This window comes from Diabrotica virgifera, chromosome 6, assembly GCF_917563875.1.
Source record: "Diabrotica virgifera virgifera chromosome 6, PGI_DIABVI_V3a".
Classification (NCBI taxonomy): domain Eukaryota; kingdom Metazoa; phylum Arthropoda; class Insecta; order Coleoptera; family Chrysomelidae; genus Diabrotica; species Diabrotica virgifera.
The window spans coordinates 206,280,699-206,302,499 of record NC_065448.1 but is presented as its reverse complement, the minus strand read 5'-3'; positions in this window follow the sequence as shown (position 1 = coordinate 206,302,499).

Genomic DNA, 21,801 nt, shown 5'->3' with positions numbered 1-21,801 from the left:
ATAAAAGTTAGTATTGCTATATATTCGTTGGTATTTCTTTAAAATTGAAAACTAACCATAGGGATATTAGACCTGGATCCCGCGTTCCAAAAAAAGTTTATTAATAGCAAGCTGAAAATTTGTTAATACATAGCTTAACGGTGTCTAGTCGGACAAACTTTGATGTACGGGAACACTGGAACAGGGGAAGTTTTAATTGTGGAACAGTTTAAAAATTTGGAACGTCAGATTACGAAAACGTCCCATGTATTTTGTCGGTCAGAACATCCAATTGATTTGTTACCCTTTCTTTAAAATCTCATGCAAAAATCAGACTGCTATTACTAACCAACATGATTCCTGTCATTTGACATGTTCTTCGTGTTCCACTCATATAAATGCCTAGTTGGTGATAAACACCAGTCTGATTTTTGCATGAGAGTTTAATGAAATGGTAACAAATTAATTGGAGGTTCTGTCCCACAAAATTCATGGAACGTTTACGTAGTCTGACGTTCCAAATTTTTAACCTTTTCCACAATTAAAACTTCTTCTGTTCCAGTGTTCCCATACATCAAAGTTTGTCTGACTAGACACCGTTAAGCTATTAACAAATTTTCAGCTTGCTATTAATCAACTTTTTTTTGGTACGCAGGATCCAGGTCTATAGGGTTTTATATCTATAATTTAAATTTTTTTCGGATACAGGCTACAAATAATGTTGGGTTTAAATTTAAAAAATGTATAAAAATATGCATTAAGCTTTATTAATAATTATCCTAACTGGCGCGTTTATTGGGTTTTATTTGTCTGTCTATGCGGTTTAAATATCGTATCAGCCAATACATTTCTATGTTTATTGAAATTTGTCAAAAAATTTTTTTGACCTTCTTCTGGGAGAGGGGGGATTTCCCCTACCCCTCCCCCTCCCCCCGTTGATCCGCCACTCTGAACAAATAAAGGCGTAGGCGGTCTAATTTGAAATTGAAAATAAACACGTTGCGTAATATTTAAACTTTTTAAACTGTTTGAAGATGTTTGAATTCAAGTCAAACCTAAAGATATCGAAATCAAGTCAAGTCAAACTTTTTTATACAAAAAGTTTGATTTTCAAGTCAAGTCAAGTGTGTTGAGTAAAATCAGACTAGTTTGACTTGATGCATCTCTACTTCAGGGTACACCACAGGCAGTTCTGATGACTCTAAAAAGAAGAAACCTATGTCAACTGATGGTGGTAGCCACTGAATCGGATTAAATCAAAAACTGTCTTTCCATATTTTGTAACGTTACAATATTTCATCTCCTTTCTATAGTTTCTCCTATTGTTTTCCTTTGTGTTTTGCTTCTCATATACAGGGTGTCCCGGAAAATAGTGCTTTCCTTCAAGGCTCCCTAAGTGCACCATTTAGAGCAAAAAAGTCTGATAAAATTTTTTTGTAAAGTCAACAGTTTTCAAAAGAATAATTTATTAATTTTAATGCATTTGATTAATGTCCACAGAACTGCAAATACAGCAGGCAACGCTGCGTTCCTTCTTCTGTGTAAAAATAGTTTTACTGGAACTCAACTATCATGGATCATCGACCATTAGGCATAATAATATGTATGTATTGATAAAATACTGATAACAGTGATAGAAAAACAGCATAATATTTGTGTTTATTAAATATCTAATAAATAAGGTTTTTATAGTGTTTTAACTTACATGAAATTTTTTTATTACAATCAACTCAATCAAGCTGCGTCTTCAAGAAGTATCTATCGGTAGAATATGTTACAAAAAATTTGAGTATTAAACTTCTCCATTCAATCTTCTGGAAAGTTCGAGTGGTTTAATCAGATGATTACTAATAATCCCAGCCCATGCATTAATACTTTTGGCATTATTAAAGTAAAACACACAAACACCATTTCTCGTAAAACAAGCTTTATCTGCACACAACACTTTACACATTTTGTTTTAAAACCATCTACAAATCCTTAAACTTCGAGGTAAGTCGCCTTGGTGTACCTAAAGCTTGCACTAATTATACACTATAGGTATTACGTAATTAACATGATACTTGCGATCGAAATCATGACAATACCACAACAATACGAGGTATTCTCGGATTACAGGTAATTTGGTAATTATGATATGACTGTTTGTGTTTAGAATTTTAAATATCTTCGCTATGTCAAAATTCAAAATAAATAAAACTGCCGGATTGCCAAATATAAATTTTAGTAAAAGACATTTTTTGAGGCAACAGACGACTTTAAAAAAAAATATAAGAAAGTTTTTTTTAATGGTTCATTCTACCCACACCTTTAACGAACGCACTATTTTCCGGGAAACCCTGTATAGATTTTCTCTTCATTTTGTTTCTTTGGCATTTGAGTTAATTTTCGTTCCAAGCCTTTTCGTTTTAGTTTACACTTCATTCTGTAGTCTTTCCTTTCAAATTAAGTTCCCATTCGCTATTCAAAAATTAAGTTTAGCACTTCAATTATTCTAGCTCCTGTCCTATTCCTTTAACCTACCTATAGTGCAGTCACTGAAGGTTTTCACCTCCGATTTCGTTGAACCTCCATCGATTTTCATGAAAATTGGTGAGTAATTAGAGGATACCTCAAGGAACAAAGGTGACATGATGCCAACTTGCGCTTTTACCCTGGGGGTGGATGCCACCCCTTCTCGAGGGTGAAAATTATTTTATTAAAAATAACCCCATAATTCGATAGCCTTGACAATTATCCAGCAACCAGGACTAATATAATTGGCCAATATAATTAAAAGTGCGAATAAAAGTACAGAGCGTAGAAATAGAGGTCGCTTTGCCGAACTTGCACGGTCCCAATAATAAAACTAGCTCGACCAGTTTCATTATTTTTTATCTCACAACTTAATACGTTTTCCATCTTTTGCGCGATTTTGCCGGTTATTGGGGCACTCATCACATAGACCTGCACATTATGATGTATTCGTTTAATTTTTTAATGTGTTCTTTCAAATCTTCATTTTCTATAAAGAAATTTCAATATAACAATTTTTTTTCACAATGTATCGTGGCATTTTTTTGTAAACCGTGATCTGTCGAGAACAGTACCCACTCTTTTATTTGTTGCTAAAAAAAGAATCCTTTGTCAGTGGAGTCTTTGGTTTAATGTTTGTATAACGCTAATACTGGTAGTTGTTTTGAACCTTGCTGGAGGGCATTACATTATGTGTCTATAGACGGTTCATTGAGTTTTAGCTAGCCTTTATTTACATCCGAATTATGTAACTTCGTATAACTAATTTGTAAACTTTTGAATTTGGTAGATTTTGGAGCTTTGCATTATTCGAGCAGAGGTAAAAGTTTAATCGTGTACATTTTAGAGAACGTAACAGTATTCAATACATTAAATTCAATAATTATTAAATATTACAAGTAAATTTAATGAAAAATTCGTCTTGGTAAAAGGTATATTAATTTAAAAAGCCCCTAAAAGGGCTACAAATATAAAAACGAAAACGTTTTCGCTCTGTAACAAGAGCATCATCAGTGTTACCTAAAATAAGTAGGTATAACCGTATTAATTAAGACAAAAATTTAAAGTTAAAATGATGACCAAGGTAAAATAACTTCTTTTTGCGGTACATACATCTGTCATTTGTCAACCCTCTTCCTTCCACTTTCCCCACCCCTTATTTTTAAATAGGGAATAGGGGTCGTGTGCTAGCTCATTTGAAAGGTTATTAAATTCTCTATTCAGTAGTATCAACATTAACATAATTATTTATACAGGGTGTCCAAGAAAAAAATATGTTAATTAAATTAATTGACACAAAAAGAAGAATGTATGTAATTTATTGAATTCAAAATACATTCTACTGCTGTCACAAAACAGAAAAAAATGTTTTTTGATAAATAGACCTTGCTTTTCGCTTAATTTCAATGTTCAAGCTACCACTCACCTGCCTCTTGGTAGGTTGAATATTGAATTTAAGCAACAAACAATGTTTATTTATCAAATAAACATTTTTTTTCTGTTTTCTGTCAGCAGTAGAATGTATTCTGAGTTAAATAAATTACATACATTCTTCTTTTTTGTCAATTAATTTAATTCAAAATAATTTTTCTTGGACACCCTGTGTAAATGATTATGTCAATGTTAATATTACTGAATAGAGAATTGAATAACCTTTCAAATAGGCTAGCCCACGTCCCCTATTCCCTATTTAAACCTATTTAAAAATAAGGGGTGGGGGAAGTGGAAGGGAGTGGGTTGACAAATGACAGATGTATGTACCGTAAAAATGTGTCACCCTTAGATCAAAAATTGACTTCCTTAAAATCTAATAAATACTGTCAAATATCGAGGTGGACTCTTTTCTTTGGCCCACTCTAATATATAAACTCTGTACCTAAAAATAAAAACCCAAAATCTCCTTCTCTCATTGTCTTCGTTTTCTATATTCTCATATACAGTATGTCCCTGTAAGTTGTATCCATATGGAAAACTTTTTTATTATTAATTTTACGAAAAAAAGTTATTATTTATAAAAAGTTTTGCATGGTCCAAAACCCAAGATGTAACCATCAGATATCAAATTTTATAAATGTTACACGAGGTATGTCAAAAAGTTTGAATTTCACTCAAGAGGAAAGTAGCTTTATTTTTCACATTATTGAAAATTGCTATTATAAAAGTTGTTTGGAATTAAAAACTATATTCTAATATGCAAATACATCCTTCTAATTGAAAAAAAAATTTTGAAAAATTATGGATAACTAACATTATTTTTAGTTATTTCAATTCTGATAACTTTTTTATTATTAATTTTACGAAAAAAAGTGATACTTAATAAAAAGTTTTGGATGGTCTAAAATCTAAAATACAACCATCTTATATCAAATTTGATCAATTTTATACGAGGTATGTCAAAAAAGATAAATTTAGATTAAAAATAAAGTACCTACCTTTATAGTTCAGAATATTTCAATTAGAAGGATGTAATTACCTACATACTGAGACATAGTTTTTACCTAAAATCCTTTATAAAAGGTATATTTGTTAATAAGGATTTATTTGTTATTTGTTTATAAAGGATTTTATGTTTTTGTAATGGTATACAGCCAACTACAGGAAATTTTTCCTCGTGGATACATAGTTTTTAATTCTAAATAACTTTTCATAATAACAATTTTCGATATTGTGAAAAATAAACGTATTTTACTCGAAATTCATATTTTTTGACATACCTCGTATAAAATTGATAAAATTTGACATAAGATGGTTGTATTTTAGGTTTTAGACCATGCAGAACTTTTTATTAAGAATCACTTTTTTTCGTAAAATTAATAATAAAAGAGTTATCTGAATTAAAATAACTGAAAATAATGTTACGTTATCCATAATTTTTCAAAAAAAAATTTTCAATTAGATGGATGTAATTGCATACTATTAGAATATAGTTTTTAATTTTTAATTCCAAACAACTTTTCATAATAGCAATTTTCAATATTGTTAAAAATAAAGCTATTTTACTCTTGAGTGAAATTCAAACTTTTTGACATACCTCGTATAATATTCACAAAATTTTATATTTGATGGTTAAATCTTAGGTTTTGGACCATGCAGAGCTTTTTATGAAGAATAACTTTTTTTCGTAAAATTAATAATAAAAAAGTTTTTCATATGAATACAACTTACAGGGACATACTGTATATACCCCCGAGCAGAAAAGCCACCCAAACCTACTCCTCTAAAACCAGTGGCGCACCCGGGCGGGGAACTTGGGGGTTAAAATCCCTCCCAGGGCATATAAAAAATATATAAAGAATAGTAGGAAAATGTAACTTGTATCCCGAAATAACCAGTAATAACCAGTATCCCGAAATAACCAGTATCCCGAAATAACCAGTATCCCGAAATAACCAAAGTACGTGCCTCCTAGCGGCGGGATACGGGCAACAATACATTGGCTTATAGGGCAGTCCTTACAGTAGGGATCCTGGCCTATACAGAAAAATGCAGGCGGGTGTGGGGTAATACTGCACTTTGGTTGCATTGGTGGTGTATTGGCTAAACGTGCAGGGCAGGGTATGGTGCTGATAGAAAAGGCATTCAGGCATCAAATATCCAAAAATCTTTTCAGGCCATAATAATGAAAAGACCTTCTCCAAACGCAGTAAAAACTTATACTGAAATGATGGCATCTCCTGAGGTAAAATGTTCCGGAAGTAAAATGAGCCTCCGTTCGGATCTCCGGGTGAGGACTATCTCAGGGGGAACACCATTGCAGGTTAGAAAAATCAGGATAGGGTCTTGGAATCTTGGTAGTCTTACAGGTAAGAGTCTGGAGTTAGTGGATGCGCTCAAACGAAGAAGAGTTCAAATTGCTTGTATTCAAGAAACTAGGTGGAAAGGACAAAGGGCGAAAGAACTAGGTGAAGGATACAAATTGTGGTATGTAGGGAGTAGTAACACTAGAAATGGAGTTGGTATAATTGCTGATAGTGAAATGAAAGGTAACGTAGTAGAAGTTGTAAGAACGAGTGATAGAATGATGTCAGTGAAATTTGTAATTGATAAAGAGGTATTGAATGTTGTTTGTGTGTATGCTCCCCAAACAGGTCTGGGTGAGAATGAAAGAAGAGCTTTCTATGATCAATTAGGAGACGTACTGAGTGATATTCCAGCAGAGGAGAAAGTTATAATAGGAGGTGATTTCAATGCACATGTGGGCCAAACCAAGACAGGATATGAAACAATACATGGGGGATTAGGCTTTGGAACTAGAAATGAAGCTGGAGATGACATGCTTGAATTAGCAACAGCATTGGATATGGCGATTGTTAACACATTCTTTAAAAAGAGAGAAACTCAACTTATTACCTACAAAAGTGGACAACATCAATCCCAAATAGACTACTTCATGATAAGGAAAGAAGACATACGTGAATGCAAGGACTGCGAGGTAATAGTGAGTGAGACAGTAAGCCAGCAACATAAGCTGCTTGTTCTGGACATCGAAGTAAAAAGCGAAACTAAACAAAAATATCGGAGAGGACCACAAAAAATCAAATGGTGGCTGCTGAAAGATGAGAAAGAAGGTCTATTCAGGAGAAGAATAGTAGAAAAAATATGTTGGAACATGAAAGGAAGCCCTAATACAATTTGGAGAAAAATGGCCAGTAGTATTAGAGAGACTGCTATTGAAATACTTGGGAAAACGTCAGGAAAAAAGTTTGAGGATAAAGAGACTTGGTGGTGGTCAAACGAAGTACAAGGAAAAATAAAAGAGAAGAGAAAATTATATAAAAAGTGGCAAGAAACCAGATCCGACACAGATCTTCAAAACTATATGGTGGCGAAAAAGGAAGCGAAAGTAGCAGTAGCAAAAGCCAAAGCAGAAGCGTATTCAAACCTATATGATCAACTTGATACCAGGGAAGGCGAAACGAAGATATATAAAATAGCCAAACAGAGAGCAAGGAAAGCAAAAGATTTTAATCAGATTAGATGTATCCGAGATGAAAATAATAAAATACTAGTTCACGAAAGGGAAGTCAAAAAGAGATGGAGAAAGTACTTTGACAGCTTATTAAATGAAGAATTTGACAGACAGCCTGTAGAGTCAACGGAGACAGTAGCAGCAATGGTCACCAAAATAACCAACGAGGAAGTGGCTCAAGCGCTTCAAAAAATAAAGAAAGGAAAAGCGGTAGGACCAGATGATATTCCTGGGGAAGTATGGAGAGCATTGGGAGAGACAGGAACAAGGTGGCTAGCAGGTCTATTTAATAGAATTATGGAAGTCGGACAAATGCCAGACGAATGGAGAAGCAGTATACTGGTACCTGTTTACAAAAACAAGGGAGATATACAACAATGTACAAACTACAGGGCTATAAAACTGCTTAGCCACACCATGAAAATATGGGAAAGAGTAATTGACAGACGGATACGTGAAGAGACCGAAATATCCGAGAATCAATTTGGCTTTATGCAGGGTAGATCAACAACAGATGCAATTTTCATTATAAGGCAGTTGATGGAAAAATACAGGAGTAAAGAAACAAACGCTCATATGGTATTCATTGATCTGGAGAAAGCATATGATAGAGTTCCTCGAGAGATTCTGTGGTGGGCACTCAATAAGAAAGGAGTCCCTGGTGAATATGTAAAGATTGTGAGGGATATGTATGAGGGAGTAACGACTAGTGTTAGGACAGGTGTGGGAGAGACTGATAAATTGCATGTGAAAGTAGGATTGCACCAAGGCTCTGTGCTTAGTCCGTATTTATTCTCATTAGTTTTGGACCAGATAACAGCGAAACTACAGGGTAACATTCCATGGTGCTTAATGTATGCTGATGATGTCGTGTTAGTAGGAAATAGTGAAAGAGACTTAGAACAAAAACTGGAACAGTGGAGACAAGCTCTGGAGGAAAAAGGTTTAAAACTTAGTAGGACAAAAACAGAGTATTTGGAATGTTCATTTAAAGATGGAGCTACTACAAATAAAATGGTATCTTTGGATGGTGAAATGATTGTGAAAAGCAATAGTTTTAAGTACCTAGGATCGGTATTACAGAGTAATGGAGAAATAGATGGAGATGCATGCAGTAGAATTAGGGCTGGATGGATGAAGTGGAAAGAAGCGAGTGGTGTGTTGTGTGACAGAAAAATTCCAATGAAGCTGAAGGGAAAATTCTATAAAACAGCCATAAGACCGGCTATGATGTACGGAACTGAATGTTGGGCAGTGAAAAAGAAAGAGGAACAACGAATGCATGTGGCGGAAATGAGAATGCTTAGATGGATGAGTGGAGTGACAAAGAAGGATAAAATTAGAAATGAGTATATTAGGGGAAGTCTAGGTGTGGCACCAATTGATGCCAAAATGAGAGAGCATAGGTTAAGATGGTTCGGTCATGTTCAACGTCGAGACGTTAACCACCCAATACGAAGAATAGCTGAAGTGCAGATTCCTGGAAGGAGTAGGAGAGGAAGACCAAAGAAGACCTGGGGGGAGGCGATAAGGCAGGACATGTTGGTAAAGGGGATTAACATTGATATGACCCAAGACAGAATTGTGTGGAGAAATGCAATTAGGGAAGCCGACCCCGCATAGGGATAAGGCAAAGAGAATGATGATGAGTAGGAAAATGTAACTTGTCTTTAACAAACAATACAAAAAACTTTCTGTGCCCAAGCCAAACCCCCCCCCCCCCAGAGGAATATTATAGGTGTGCTCCTCTCTAAAACAAAGACCGAATTATACATTTGAAAGATAGTACAATATGCTCTTCTCTTGGACAGCCACTTTAAAAAAGCCAAAATCGAATACATCGGTCAAATCGATGGAACAGAGGAACTTATGAATCGAGGAACAGCGTGAGATATGGAATGCTGCAACTAATTTTGCAGGGAAAAGTAGAAGAAAAAAAGGACCAGGAAGGCGAAGGATTGCCTGCATGAAAAATCTACGATACGTAGTTCAACGCACAACAACCACAAATCTTTTTAGAGCAGCAGTGTGCAAAGTGAAGTGGAGTGAAGTGAATGAAGACACAAAGAGCCATGGAGAAAGCAATGTTAAAAGTAAAATTAAAAAGCAAAAAGCAAAACAACTGGATAAGAAATAAAACAAAAGTCAAAGATGCAGGACAACTTATAGCCAGGCTAAAATGCAGTTTCATAGGTCAAAACGCCAGACAAACGGACAAGTGGAATATACCACGATACAACAATGGAGACCATGGACAAGAAAGAGAATAAGATAACGACCCCAGATGAGATAGGGAGATGATATTAGAAAGATAGGAGGAACACAATGGAAACACAGAAAGCACAAAATAGCATGGAAATAAACATTTATTTATTTCCATTTTAATTATAGGGGAGACCGGGGTACCTAAAACGAGGCTCGGGGCATAACTGGTAATGCATCGGTGTGCATTAATAGTCGTCATAATATCGACAATAGCGCCATTCGAACGAACGTGGGTTGACTCACTTCACTCATTGGAAAGAAATTATATAGTCACTTCTTTACAAACATAAAATCCGTTTTCTGTTGTTTTGTTAAAAAATTTAGTGATATTTATAGAAATGCTATAAGGCCAGTAAGCAACTTTTATCACGTTTTTCATTCAAATATGATAGATATGATACTGAATTTTAATATTGCTTGCTGTCAACCGTTTTATATCTCGTTAGAAATGACTAATTTTATGTGAAAAGATGTCAGTTTGGACAAAAGGGGTCGGGACAAGACGGGACTATCCCATCCTATATTGCCACTACTTTACAGCATTTAAACTTTGTAAGAAGAACCTAACTAAAACTAAAAAAAAATCAAAGCAAACTAAAGAAGAAAACGAGATGGACACCTGGACACCGACTCATCGGAAGAAGATGAGAAAGATTGTGGTTGCATCTATTGTGGATACTTTGATTCTTATATTTGAAGTCAACTGAAGGATGGGTGGTAGTGTATAGTGTCTGCCCTAGATGGGCTCCATAGGTGGCTGGAAAGCTGTTGGTGATGAAGACGAAGACGAAGGTGCTCATATTTGTGAACTCTGCCAGCCTGACTAAAATACATTCCCATTTTGCCCCGTAGCATTTCCCATTTTGTCCTGTAACCGGGGCAAAATGGGAATTTCGGACTGATAAGTTAAGTTCTTTATAACCAAATAACTAAGCAATTTGGATTATAAATAAAGTTATATGAAGTTTAATAGCAAGTGTTTCTATCTGACTTTGTTATTTTTTAATACACAGTTTAGTTTTCTTTCTATGACGTTTTCTTTCTTAAGTATCCTGTTCTGCCCCGGTCTCCCCTACAATATTAAAGTTTACGTAAGCGCATATTTCTTTCTGTATAGGGCTTTTCATTCACAGTCATTTGTTTCGAGCTTCTGTCATGTGTCACATAATATTAGATAATATATCTACGTCATACGTTATTGGTATTGCCAATGATACAAACCAAAGACGTATGACGTAGATATATTAATATTATGTGACACATGACAGAAGCTCGAAACAAATGACAATCGATGAAAAGCCCTATTGTAACTGTATGTGTACTTAGATTTCTTTGGTGGTTTAGTACTTATTTTCTTAAAATTATCTATTATTTGTAAATATACCTAAGTATAGTATTTTTACTACAAAAACGTTATTACGTAGGTCAAAATTTTTGACGTAAGAGAACTGTCAAAACATTAGAATGTGACTTTTCATTATTGCCATGATTATTATAAACATGGCAATAATGAAAAGTCACATTCTAATGTTTTGACAGTTCTCTTACGTCAAAAATGTTGACCTACGTAATAACGTTTTTGTAGTAAAAATACTATACACGTTGTTATATTGAATGTTCATTTCTATATTTATAAACTCTTTTTACCTAAAAATAATTACCCAAAATCTCCTTCCCTCATTGTCTTCGTTTTCTATATTCTCATATATACCCCCGAGCAGAAAAGCCACCCCATACCTACCCCTCTAAAACAAACACCGAATTATACATTTGAAAGAATACAATATGCTCTTCTCTTGGACAGGCCCTCGTTTAATTCCCATTGTGCACCAAGATACCCGCCGACAAACATCTGAACTGTGCCCCGGAGGCAGACCTAAGGGGAGCGGCAAGTCTCCGCCCCCCGGCATACCCTGCTGCCCAATCACGGCCGTAAGACACGCCCTGCCTGAGGCGCTGCCCCCCTTACGGCAACCCTGTCCCACTCTAGCAAACTTGTTTATTGGAAACGCGACAGTGTGTATCAAAAGCAGGATGAAAAGTTTTTTATAAGGGGTTTGTGCTGCTGTCTAGTTCTTTATGAATTTTTACCGTTACTTACTTCTTTGTTAATGTTTGTTGAAGAAAAAATACTTCTTAGAATAGATGTGTATCTTAAGTGTCACTAGAAATAAATAATACTTGCACATAACACATAATTGCAAATAATAACAACTAGGCGTTGTATTAGTCGGTAATGTAATACCTACAAGTTAATTATATATTTCCAAACTTTTTTTGTTTGATGTTTATATCTCATCTAACTATATCTACTATCTACCTAATAGTCTAAGAGCTAGTGAACCCTCCGACTAACGGTCGTCCTGTAAGGCTAGAAATTTGTCTAGTGATAATTCATAGCCCACCAAGGCTAAAAACCATGACCTGGCAGGCATCAGCCATGCACGTGTATCTACCAGGTGAATCTAAAAGTGTATAGTTTAGGGGTAAAATAAACTTTCTCCTGTAAGGTTTAAATTTAAGTATGTGTTTGAGTAAGTCATTTAGAAGAAATGTGTACAATGACAGGCGATTCTGAAGATCATAAGACCTTGCCAGGCGAGGGGAAAGATTAGGGATTTTTCCTAAAATTACTTATTTTTTTGCATCGAACAATTTATTTTAGGTTTTTTGAATCATTCCAAACAGAAAAGGTCTTTAAGTTAATGGTTTTTGTTATATAAGCGATTGAAAATTGCGAAATCGGCCATTTTTAACCCTAAATCGGACATTTATCTAAAAATTTCAATGTTGCCAAGGTACGTAGATATTCTTTAAACATTTATTGATGAAATCCCGAAGAGTTTTTTGCAATAAAATATCGAAAACCCCTTTGTTTTTTTAATTGCTAATCAAGCAGGCGCGACACTGTAGTACCTATAAGTGAGGACGTTTGAGTTTGCATAAATTCATTATCTCGAGAATGGGCAAATTTCAAGAGAAATCCTCAGACAGGTCGATTTTTATTTTTGAATTAGGACTTTTTGGCATATATATATAATACTAATGACGTCATCCATCTGGGCGTGATGACGTAATCGATGATTTTTTTAAATAAGAGTAGGGGTTGTGTGACAGCTCATTTGAAAGGTTATTTAATTCTCTATTCATTAATATAAACATAATTATTTATACAGGGTGTACAAAAAAAAATTTTCTTCTAGTTGTCAAATTTAATCAAAGTGAATTTAATAAAGAAATTTTTTTGTACACCCTGTATAAATAATTATGTTAATGTTTATATTACTGAATATAGAATTAAATAACCTTTCAAATGAGCTATCACACAACCCCTACTCTCATTTAAAAAATCATCGATTATGTCATCACGCTCAGATGGATGACGTCAATAGTATTATATACATGCCAAAAAGTCCTAATTTAAAAATAAAAATCGACCTGTCTGAGGATTTCTCTTGAAATTTGCCCATTCTCGAGATAATGAATTTATGCCAACTCAAACGTCCTCACTTATACTACAGTGTCGCGCCCGCTTGATTAGCAATTAAAAAACAAAGGGGTTTCCGATATTGTATTGCAAAAAACTCTTTGGGATTTTATCAATCAATGTTTAAAGAATATCTACCTACCTTGGCAACTTTAAAATTTTTAGATAAATGTCCGATTTAGGGTTAAAAATGGCCGATTTCGCAATTTTCAAAATTTTCAATCGCTTATAAGTATAACAAAAACTATTAACTTCAGAGAAAAGTTACTAAAGACCTTTTCTGTTTGGAATGATTCAAAAAACCTAAAAAAATTTGTTCGATGCAAAAAAAAATAATTTTAGGAAAAACCCCTAATCTTTCCCCTCGCCTGGCAAGGTCTTATGCTCTTCAGAATCGCCTGTCATTGTACACATTTCTTCTAAATGACTTACTCAAACAGATACTTAAATTTAAACCTTACAGGAGAAAGTTTATTTTACCCCTAAACTATGCACTTTTCGATTCACCTGGTAGATACACGTGCACGGCTGATGCCTGCCAGGTCATGGTTTTTAGCCTTGGTGTGCTATGAATTATCGCTAGCAAAATTTCTAGCCTTACAGAACGACCGTTAGTCGGAGGGTTCACTAGCTCTTAGACTATAAGGTATTTCGACGGGATGCTATCTATAGGGCTTTTCATTCACAGTCATTTGTTTCGAGCTTCTGTCATGTGTCACATAATATTAATATATCTACGTCATACGTTATTGATATATGCCAATGATACAAACCAAAGACGTATGGCGTAGATATATTAATATTATGTGACATATGACAGAAGCTCGAAAGAAATGACAGTCGATGAAAAGCCCTATTGGGACCGTGCAAGTTCGGCAAAGCGACCCCTATTTCTACGCTCTGTACTATTATTCGCACTTTTAATTATATTGGCCAATTATATTAGTCCTGGTTACTGGATAATTGTCAAGGCCATAGTCCAAAAAAAATAATAAGAAGAAAAAATAAGATTCAGGTTATGTTTAGCAAACGTAAACAATTGTATGTAGTAAATAAAATCAGTTATTAAAATGCAGTACTGCAAGCAAAATACAATTAATTAAATTTACCTTTATATAATAATTGCATATCATAGCAATATTGTGGAGCAATATATAATTTTGCTGCTTCATTGACAGAAGGTATGAAATATACGTCAATTTGACAATTTCAATTGACAATATGAATTATTTAAGATAGTTGCAATATTTCTCCGCGACTCGCGCAGGGTCGTTTCTCGTTTCCCTTTCCAAGTACTTGCACACCGCGAATAAAAGATTAGGTAGAGGAAAGTCACCAATTATGGAATACCGGTTTGTTTTGGGGATATAAAAAAATACCTTATGGACAACAGTTTAATGTTATGACAAGTCAGTCGTCAGTCATACATTTTTATGTAGTACTTAATTAAAAGTCTTCTATATTAAATATCTTAAATAACAAAAAAAATCGAACAAAAAAAACAAAATCCCAAATGAGTAGGTAACCAAATATGGAATAGGTAAGGTACCCATATATGGAATATAGGCAGAAACCAACATATCAATATCAAAAATAGACATAAATATCTGACATAAACATCTGAGATCAAATAAATTTAAATAAGAAAATTGTGAAAAATCAAAGAAGTAGCTTAATTCACTTGCAGACATCACACATCACAGATCCACGTATCAAACTCTGGACCAGCACAATCATAATAGTCTAGTAAAATAAAATTACATTACATGTAAATCAAAATGTAAATTCGTACAGGTTGAAACAAATTTTATATCAAAGTTTATGTGGGTACAAAAGGTATTTTCGAGAAAGTATCCAAATCATACAAGGGGATCATTGTTTAAATAATTAAAAAGGGGTCATTTTTGCAAATAAATTACTCTTTTAACTGCTGAGGTCATTCAATTTCTAATGAAGGTCTATAGGATTATTTTCTGCAAAGTTGAAGGGTAAATGTTTTACATAAGACTTACTGAATTAAATTTGACCCCCTATTTATTTAAATAATAATACATAAAACTTTAAAAACAAATTTGCAAAAATTATTTTTAGCGTTTTAAATAAGCACTATAAAATATCTTATTTTACAGAAGAAGTTGCGCTATGTTATCATCAGTATTTATAAAAAAAATTGGTCCAAAAATATTTAATATTTTTTAAGATATAGAATTTGTTTATTAAATGTTACACTATTTTCAATTGCAAAAACGAGGTTGTTGCCAAAAAAATATTCATCTGTATTAAATCTTTTTATTTTTATGCATATTTGCGATAAATGTATTGATGCATTCAAATTTCAATTAAACTTCCCCCTAAAATGGCATTTGAAAATTATTCAAATTTGTTTATAATTTATTTTTTTAATAACGTCGCGGGGATTAAATATTTTGAAATGCCGTTTCGATAATTGGGTTCCTGGGAATTTTTCACTAATTATCAAAATTTTTTGTCTTTTTTTCCTCTTCTTTTTTTTTTCTTGGAGTTATATTACTTCGGACCCTTTTAGGGTTAAGTTTCATTAAGAATGTCGAATCTCTAAGTTGTAGATTCTAGACCTAAAATAATTAAGATTGGTCTACAATCACTTAAATAAAATGTGGCTACTTACTGAGTTACAGGGTGTTTTATTTAAAAATTTAAAAATTATTTTCACCAAGTACTTTTAAACTATTTGACGTATCCTTATCATACTTGGCAGAAAGTGTGGATACTATACAATCTACTAAATGTTATTTTTCCGCACGCGTGTTACTTTTCCGCACGCGGTTTTTACTTTTCCGCACGCGTGTTCATTTAGATATGTTAATATGGCCTTAAAGTAATTATAATACATGCAATAAACTAATATTTAGATATTACAGTAAAACCTCGATACAACGGACCCCTATTTAACGGACTTCGGATATAACGGACAAAACATCCTATCAAATGTAAAAAAAAATTTAATGTTAAAATATATGAAAAATCGAATTCTGGATCGCTTGGATTGACTGTTATAATTGTTAGCAAATCTCGTAAACCTAGAGTTGTCAAAGGTATAATGCATCATCTGCCCGTTTTATACTAGAGATCTAATAAGCATGGTTCACCACAGAAATTTTTTTAAAAAATTGGTTTTGTAAAAAATGTGTACCTGCAGTGAGAGAATTTCAAGAGAAGAAACTGGAAACACTGCCGAAAGAGGTGAAATGTTTATTGATTTTAGACAACGCTCCTGCTAATCCCCCTGAAAATATTCGACATGCAGAAGATGGCAACTTTAATGGTATCTTTTTGCCAAAGAATTGATCGCTTATTGAACCCATGGGTCAGTCAATAATTTTGGCAATGAAACGTGTATATTGCAGATAGGTTTTAGATCAAGTAGAAAATTAAAAAGTAGCAAACAAAACTTGTACTTTTTGTATTACAGTAAAACTTTTTAACTTACAGATTTGTACGCTGTATCTAAATACAGTACATATTTTTAAAAAGAAATTTTGATTGATTTTAAAGCAACTTTTATATAACGGACTTTCGGCTTTAACGGACATCCCATCCCCCCAATTAGTCCGTTATATCGAGGTTTTACTGTATTTACTAATTTATTTCAAATATATCTTATTGTGTTCCTGTTTTAATAAAATTAACGCGACAATTCGATGAAATAAAATTAATTTGACATAATATTCGAAAGTCAAATCGGTATAGACAATAGCAGTCGTTTTGAATCATCGTCATGGAAACCAAGATCGTCGTCATGCTAACTAGATGCTAAGCTAAAGTTTGGTTTTGACAACCTTGTCAAAGAATTAATTTGTGTATGTATTTTCACTAGTAATACCACTAGAGGTCAAATTATTTCCGGAAATTTTTTTGAGATCATGAATATTTTGAAAATTTCCCGAGTCGCAGACGAGGGAAATTTTCTAAAAATATTCATGATCAAAAAAAATTTCCGGATATTAATTTGACTTCGCGTGGTATTCGGTAAGAAAATTCCACACCAAATTTGCATTTGAAAATCCAAAGCTGCATGAACAGATTAATAGCGCGCCATAGCTTTGTCAGCAATTATTTAGGCTTTCAAATTCGTAATTTCTACTCATTGTAGTTGCATGGGAATACCATTTCAAGATAGAAAATAGTATATTCTTCAATTTTACATAAGTTTTGAGTAACTACAAGTGATAGAAAATGAATCAAAACTAAATTATGTAAACAAATAAAAACCAGTCTGTCAAAAATGTTCTGTTATTGTAAACGTCAAAAAATTTCCACTATAATTCGCTGTTGGGTACCCCACGAGCAAAAAATTTCCGATAAAATACCTCCGTTGCCATGGTGATCTGTCAAAATAACGTATTTTGATTGGTTCAAAATTACAGGTGTGGAATTTTCTACAAAATATTTTTACGCTCTTTTCAATTGCGGTATTACCTTTTTGAAAAATTAACCAGTAGCCATTAATTAAATAAACAACCAGTAAAAACACAACTTTTGGTAAACCGATTCTTCTGGTTCACCACATCAATCTTGTAAATCATAAAAACAACCTATATACCAAATTTGGTTGAAATCGGGACTTTTCGTTCAAGAGTTATGGTAATATTAAACACATATGTATAGTCGCCATTTTGAATGCCCGCCATTTTTGTAAAAGGCAAAATCTGAGATGGCCTCATATCTAACTTTGAACCTTTATATGTCTAGTATATGTGGTCCAAATTATATGCTTGATGCTTGTATCATTAAATGTGCAATTGTTTCACATATCGGCCGCACTATCACTAAATTTATCAATTACATATTACGTTTTTATAAATTTTTTGTAATATATCATTTTCTATATTTAAAATAGCCAAAGACGACAGACTTTGTTGATTTAGAGAATTTCTTAAATACGACTTTAATCTATTCAGTAGGTATAATACCTACCAAGAAAGATCTTTTCCCTGAAGCGTTGCTAATGGGTACATTATAGTCACGGTTTATAGTTAAATAAATTTTAAGCTACATTTCTACATTTGTAAACGTACTTATATGGTGTTATTTTCAGTAGTAATAACCCAAGGACATTGATAATTGTTCGAAAAAATTTTATAACAGATTTCGAAAGCTTGTTGCTTGGAAACAGACCGACGCCGTAGGCGGAAGTCTGTTGCCTGTAAGCAACAAGCTTGAGAAAGTTGTTAAAAAATTTTTGGGCATTTATCAATGTTCGAGGGTTATTCGGATAGAAAATTTTTTGCTGGTTATGAAAAAAAAATACAGAGCAGAAACAATTTATTTAAATGTGCAATTAACAAAGGAACAATTAGAAAAATTTAATGAAGATCCAGACATGTTAGTTTCTATAACTGATGAAGATGTATTTCCACTACGCATGCTGTTAATAATTTTATTATGATGTTCTTCGTCAATGTTCAAGTACGGTTTTATTGAGTTAAATTAAATTAAATTAATTAAACAATACACCCCTAGAGTGAGTACAGAAGATATGCTACCTGGGCTGCAACATTAAGGATACTTGGGATCATAGCTACGAAATAAAAACTCGTATTGAAAAAACCAGAAATATTTAAAATCGACGCCAATTCTTCCACCGTCCGATTTCCATCTAATTCATATTTTCTATCATTGCAAAAGTCCATAAACGCTTTCCATACAAATTTTTTACTGTAAACAGTATTCTTTGGTATATTTGATTCGATAATTTCATTAATATTCTCATCAGTATTACAACCAAATCGTGACATTTTGAAATATTGAATATTTGAAATGTCAAAATCGAAATGAAACGAAATGTAGGTATCCATAGCTACATGATTGAGTGAAAACAGCCCATGGGATCTGGGCCCGGATTACGTACACTCGATACGCATCGTATCCGCCATGTTTTACTGTAGCGCCTTATGGGAAAACATGGCGGATACGATGCGTATCGAGTGTACGTAATCCGGGCCCTGTTTTCAGTATAATGTTGGTTTTATTGGTTGTATTCAATCAGATGACCACAAATTAATTGATTTCATTGGATTTCTAATTGAGCAAAAAATTTTCAATCAAATAGGTCATCATACTTTGCGGATTTTGTAAGACATTAGATGTGCTGTAAAGTTCTTTACAATGTGCCACTTTTTCCACTAAATCATCAACATCGATATCGTTTTAATATTCGGTAATAGTTTTTAAGTCTCAAATAGGTAAAAAACTATTTATTTTTAATGAATATAAATAACTAAAAATGAATATAACTCTTATTGTTATCATTTATCATTTCCTGTTCGTAAAAAGTAAGTATTTTGAAAATTTATTTTGTTATTGTAATAAATGTTTTTTGGTGCTTTTTCCGGGCCTCATTAAAATGCGGGCCCGAGGCAGGTGCCTCAAGGGCCTAGTGGTAAAATAGGCCCTGTCCCCTGCCCACGCCTAAAACTTAAACACGGTACTTAAAGAAGAAGTGAGCCAATGTTATAGGTGGACACAGATAAAAGTCTTAATGTAGAAAGGTAGTAAAGCGTCGCCAGGCATATCGCCACGCACATTGCCAAGCACCTCGCCGCGCACATCGCAGACTCGCCATGGCTACTCTATGGTAGAACGTAAATGTTCTACCATGGCGAGTATTCAATAGGGATGTTCACAAAAAATTAAAAGGTCATTTCAAACATGTAAAACGATTAAGAAACACCCTAGGAATAATTGTCCAAAATGTCAACAAAATTGAAAAAGTCTTTCTATAAAAAATCTTTATTAGAAATCTAGCATTATTTTAAATTTCAAGAACGCTTCTCTATTGGCCTTACGTCACTAGTTGCATAACCCAAGCGCCCGCCATTCTCATAGTGTTACTGTTTACCTGTTTCATGTTTCAGGTCATTTTATTTTGTTCTCTTCTTGTTTTATCAGGGTTAAAATGGATTTTTATAATGAATTTGTTTAGTTTAAAGTGGATAGACTGTTTGTAAGGACATATTTTGGGTTTTACAAAAATAAACAAATAAAATGGAAGAAGGTTTTCAGAAAGCCGATTCGTATAAACTATCGACTGTAGTGTAGATGTAACAATGGTGTATGATTTATTGGCATCTTGTAAAAAAATAAATCTACCACAGCTTTACTGAGTGTATATTCCATATAATTTTCCATGTCTTCTTTAAGCTAAAAAAATAAATGCTTAATACTCCACAAAAAAAATAGAGAAAGTTGTATACTTGCATTGTACGCATGCATATTGTATACATACACTGGCTGGTTATTACTTTACCTTGGTTAGGTGTATTAAAAATATTTTTATTCTTCTTCATGTGCCTTGTCCGTTGTGGACGTTGGCTATCATCATGGCAATTTTAATTTCATTTGAGGCGTTTCTGAATAACTCGATCGATTTTTGTCCAAATCATTGGCGTAAGTTTTTAAGTCATGAGTGTCTTTTCTTCCGGGTCCGCGTTTGCTCTCTATTTTACCTTGCGTTATCAGTTGGAGTATACGATATTTATTATGCCTCATGATATGACCGAAATATTTAAGATTTCGTTTCTTAATTGTAAAAGAGATTTCTTTTTGTTTTCCCATTCGACGCAATACCTGTACGTTGGTGTGGGTCGCCCAGGATATTTTGAGGATACGTAGGTACACCCACATCTCGAATGCCTCTAGCTTTTTCATTAATGTTTCCATTATTGTCCAGGCCTCTGCGCCATATAGCAAGACCGGAAATAATAACATTTTAGCAGCCGCATTTTTAGTGGGAGAGATATTATGTCGCAATGGGTGAAAATATTTCTCATGCATGTTGTTAAATGTTGCTATGTCCTTTTCAACTCTAGATCTTATTTCGGTTGTTTCGTATTTCGAGTTGACAACTGTTCTAAGGTAAAAAATATTTTTGAACTTGGGTATTATACATTTTCATTTCAACCAATCTTTTCACTAAATTATTAATGATTTTAATATAATATAAAGTCATACCTACATCCACATGTAGTTATTTCAAGGTTTACTTTTACTGTATGTATTATTAGAATCCCGTTTTTAGGAATATCCCAGTTTAAGGAATACAAATTTGAGGTCCCGAAACTTTTTCATTTACTCTTTAACGGGGTAGGTGCAAAATATTGGTCCAATGCTATTTAAATTCATTCATTTTTTTCGAATCCTGAGAAAACTAATAAGTATTTTTGAAAAATGTAAATGCAGAAAGAACAATTACATTATTACCAAGGGCCGAAAGTCTCTGGAAAACTTCTATAATGTTTATTTTATTAAGTTAGTTCTTCAAGTTAGTTATTTTAAGTTCTAGCTGCAACAAACCATTTCTTTTTGTTTTAAATTGGCTGGAACGGTAATAAAAATCTTGTCAGAACTGTTTTTTGATGTATTTACACACCCAGGAACAAAACACCACTTATTTGGCTTTATTTTTAATAATGAAATACGTAAAAAACTGCGCACATTCAAATACACTGAGTAAATAAGTATACAAAACTAGTCGTCGATCAAAGACGTTACGACTGCTGACGTCACAGACCGTAGCCTCGCTGCAGGGTACCGTTTTTCTAGCCTC